The sequence below is a fragment of the Pinus tabuliformis genome, chromosome 2_2 (genome assembly GCF_031772625.1).
Source record: "Pinus tabuliformis cultivar Carrire ecotype Pingquan chromosome 2_2, CPIR1, whole genome shotgun sequence".
In the NCBI taxonomy this organism is placed as follows: domain Eukaryota; kingdom Viridiplantae; phylum Streptophyta; class Pinopsida; order Pinales; family Pinaceae; genus Pinus; species Pinus tabuliformis.
The window spans coordinates 291,338,770-291,343,018 of record NC_142300.1 but is presented as its reverse complement, the minus strand read 5'-3'; the positions used below and the strand labels follow the sequence as shown (position 1 = coordinate 291,343,018).

General features: G+C 38.9%; 1 pseudogene; it reads right to left on the bottom strand.

The window, feature by feature from the left end:
- Positions 1–1,513: 1,513 nt before the first annotated feature.
- LOC149192467 (protein STABILIZED1 pseudogene) lies at positions 1,514–3,768 on the bottom strand (annotated as a pseudogene).
- Positions 3,769–4,249: the final 481 nt, after the last annotated feature.

Here is a 4,249-nt window from a genome sequence, read left to right as displayed (position 1 = left end):
TCTATAGTGCCAAGTTGTCTTTATTCAAGTCAAAAAGTTAAAAAGTCACCTTATCATTCTCTCAGGATAAGGTGCACCTAAAGGCCACTACATGTTAGCTGGTGTGCTTAGACAACAAACTGCAATGTGAAAAAGTACCTTTCACAGAATTCTGTTATTTATTATATTCAGATAGTTATCACAGTAGCTATTTTTTCTTTCTTAATTTTTAATAAAATAATTAGATAAGTGGAAATACTCAATTACTCTTTCGGATGCACACAGTTTTGACTCTATCCTACTCTCACGGTGCCTTAAAGTGCTCGAAATTTTTTTAATTGCCTTTGCTTTCCTACCAATTTGATTTTTGCCTGGTTGAACTTTACTGTACACATTCTCTCAGGATAAGGTGCACCTAAAGGCCACTACATGTTAGCTGGTGTGCTTAGACAACAAACTGCAATGTGAAAAAGTACCTTTCACAGAATTCTGTTATTTATTATATTCAGATAGTTATCACAGTAGCTATTTTTTCTTTCTTAATTTTTAATAAAATAATTAGATAAGTGGAAATACTCAATTACTCTTTCGGATGCACACAGTTTTGACTCTATCCTACTCTCACGGTGCCTTAAAGTGCTCGAAATTTTTTTAATTGCCTTTGCTTTCCTACCAATTTGATTTTTGCCTGGTTGAACTTTACTGTACAATGCCAAGTGGTACTTTATAGAATAAGATGTCTATTGCTGTGAAAAACTGTTATTTCAGTTGTTATTTTTAACACTTTTTCACCATCCGAATTGTTATTTATAGTGAATAGAGATATAATTTATTTTCTTAGCAATATGCATCATGGTTATCAGAACTAGTCAATCAAGACTAGTTCACATTTTTTTTTGTTGCCTGAACCGTTCACCAAAGTGGAACCGCATTTTTCCTGAACCTGACCAACCCACAGCAGTTTTTTGCCTAGAAAACTGGAAAAATTTTTTATTTTTTATTTTTATAAAACAGACCCTCCTCCCAAATCCTGCTTTCAGCTTAAATTGGTGCCAATTTGCTTTCACTCTTACATGCTATATACATCAGCAAACTTTGCACATTTGGTGTCCAATGGTTTTGTTTTACACACTGATGTACATAAATATATAATATTTATGTTTAAATTTAAGCATCTTATGCATTGTTTATATGACTGTTTTTCCCCGGCTGCAATCCAGTTGCAGTTTTGATAACTTGTATATGCATATAACAAGAATTAGAAGTGATCAAGATTACAAGATAAGTCAAATACCTTTGTTTTGTATAGTTGGCAATATATTGTGATTTAAGTGAGCCTTAAGAACAGCCTAGGTTAGATTACTATTCCCACTCCCAAAAATGTGTGATTACAATGCCAGCACTTCACAGATATTTATGCAGAAAACATTAACGAAGGTATACACTAATCGATGCTAGTGTAAAACATAAACGTACACCTAACTTGTTCATATAATGCAAAATTGATGGGTAATTTATTAAACAGCTAAATACGCAGAACAGCCAGTAGATATAAAACTCAGAAGTTGACATTTTTTGATGATCTCCCCTCATCACCTTCTGTAAAGAGAGGAAATAACAGTCTAGAAACTAAATCAATTCAGGGAGGCATATGAAACCAACATGACATGAGTTTTTCCAGTGGCCAAAAGATGACGATAGGTCCATGAGCCACATGTTTCACAATTTCACTTACAGATGACTCGCCATCGATGTTTGAATTTAAGGTTAGACCCATGCTAAAAGGTTTTTTTCAGAGACTACAAAGCAGAAGTAGTGTCACTGGGAACAATCTCTGACTAGATTTATAATATCATCTCCTATACTATAAAGGTTGGTGATGATACACAAATGGATCCAGCATATATATAGAGAGAAACTACCTAATCCATTAAGAAAAATATGCTACAATAGTTACCATAATACTGCCAGATTAATAAGCCGTCCAACTTGTCAGCTAGTAAAAGCATGCAACAGTTAATTATATTGATAATTGAAAGGCCTGATTTGTCTTTCTAGAAGTTTGTCAAACACTGTAACACCTTCTTCCTTGCCTAGAGCAACAACTGCATTCTTTAAAATAGCTTCAGCAGTCAGATGTGAATTTTCAACTGCTTTTGATATGGATGCCCACCGCTCTCCATGCCTTGGTTCTGCAGCAGTGCATCTCTTCAGTAGTTCCTGTTGGTTCTCCTCAGTTCCATGCTGAAGTTCAAAGTTGTAGTATTGGGACCAAAAATCCTCATCGTCTGTTGCAAGAGTGACTGCCCTGTTCAACCAATTCCTGGCCTCATCTACCTTCCTGTCATTCCAGAACAGCTTGGCAACAGCTGCAATCACATATGGATCATGATCACACCTCCTGAGTACAACCATACTCTTGCTCTTTCTCAAGGTCTTGGAGCCATCTCAATTGATGCCACCCATAATATGCCACTGGCTGGGTACTCCTGTAACGCCTTAGCCATAATTATCTCACTCTCTTTCTTGTTGCCATGCCTTGATTCAGACCTGATAGCAGAAAGCCAGAGCTCTGGATTTCGAGGGTTCCTCTTTCTGGCTATAGTAAGGATTGCCCTTGCCTTGCTCAAACCACCCATTTTTTCATCCAATTTTGGCAGCTGAGAGCCATAGAGGAATACACCCTGAACAGTTCTTGAGGCCTTGCTCATAGACCTCACGGGCAGCCTCCAAGTTCCCAAGTTGATCTTCAAGCTGTACTCGCATTAGCCACAATTTAAATAATGCAGGATACTTTTTAAGCCCTTCATCAAGCAGTGACCTTTCCTATTCAGTGTTTCCCAGCTCTCTTTCAACAATTGCTGAGTTCATCCAGACTCTTTCTGTACCACCTCTCTCACGGGAATTCGCGAGAAGCACCCTTGCTCTCTCAGGCTCATGACATCCCCTGCAAGCCACTTTTCCTTAGCTCCCATCAGCCATAGCACCTCTGCTCGTGGACAGTATGTCACTGCCTTTCTCAGTAAAGCATCCAAGGATTCTCTAGTTCCATGGCTCTTCTCTAGCTGGGCAGCCTTAAGCCAAATACTTTTCTTAGCAACAAACACTGTAAGGATGTGCATAGTTGGCATGTGCAGTGTTAATTGATCCCCTCTTCTTGCATTCCTCTGCATCTGCAACCCATGTTTTCTTTATATCTTCCTCTTCTACTCCAATAGAAATAGTATTGCAAATTATTGCCTGGCAAGTCACACCAGACCCTGCTAATTCTGCAGCCTCTGCCTCCATCCAAGCTTCTCTGTCAATCACTACGCCTTCCCTCCGCAAGGACCTGATTCGCCTCTCAAAATCTTGCCTACCATGGTTGTGTTTCCATTGGCCTCCTCAAGCTTCGCAGCAGTGATCCAGATTGAAGGCTCCTTGGAAAGCTTCTCCCTGGCCTTGTTGAGAACCTTCTTTGCCTGATCATATGTCTCAAGCCTTGTCAACGCAAGCCACAACTCAACATGTAGTGGACAGCACTCCACTGCCTTGCGAAGCAAAATCCAGGCATCTTCCTCATTTGCCAATTCCACCACAGCCTTCCAAAGCCTCAGAGTCAGGAGTATGCTCCAGGCCCTTCCTCAGCACTCGGCTCTTGTTCGCATCATCCTGTTCAAGCTTTGAAGTTTTCATCCACAGCTTCACTGAATTGGGGATCGCCTTTACACCGCGTGTAATGACAGCTTTGGCTTCTTCCGGACTCGCCAATCCGCAAGCCTCCAGCCATACATATTCATTCTTTGGACATTTTTACAACCTGAAATGTTCAATATAAAGAAACGAATCATGAAAACTGAACATTTAAATAAAATTGTAAGGTATACTGTAATCTGAAATTTGACTCTTTAAAAAAAGAAGACCCATAATTCATAAAAATACAAACCAGACAACCCTTTTGAATAAAATATCCTTCTAAATCAAATAACTTGAAGCCTATATAACTGAGATATTTAATCACCAAAATCAAATCTCTATAACTAGGGTGTTCTAACAGAAATGAAACCTTAAAAACCTGATACTTCTTACCTAAATTTTAACTGAATTCTGATTAAATTCGACGCTCGATTTTGAATTAATAAAGTTCTGCGGGGCAGGAACTTTACCTTTTTGAATCAAATGCCGTGCAGCCTGTATCTTCCCTGCAATCTCCTCTCTTTTCATCTTTCATTGCATTGTGTCCATTTGCATTGCAAGGGAATGAACAATATCAGTCTTCATATCCTCCAGC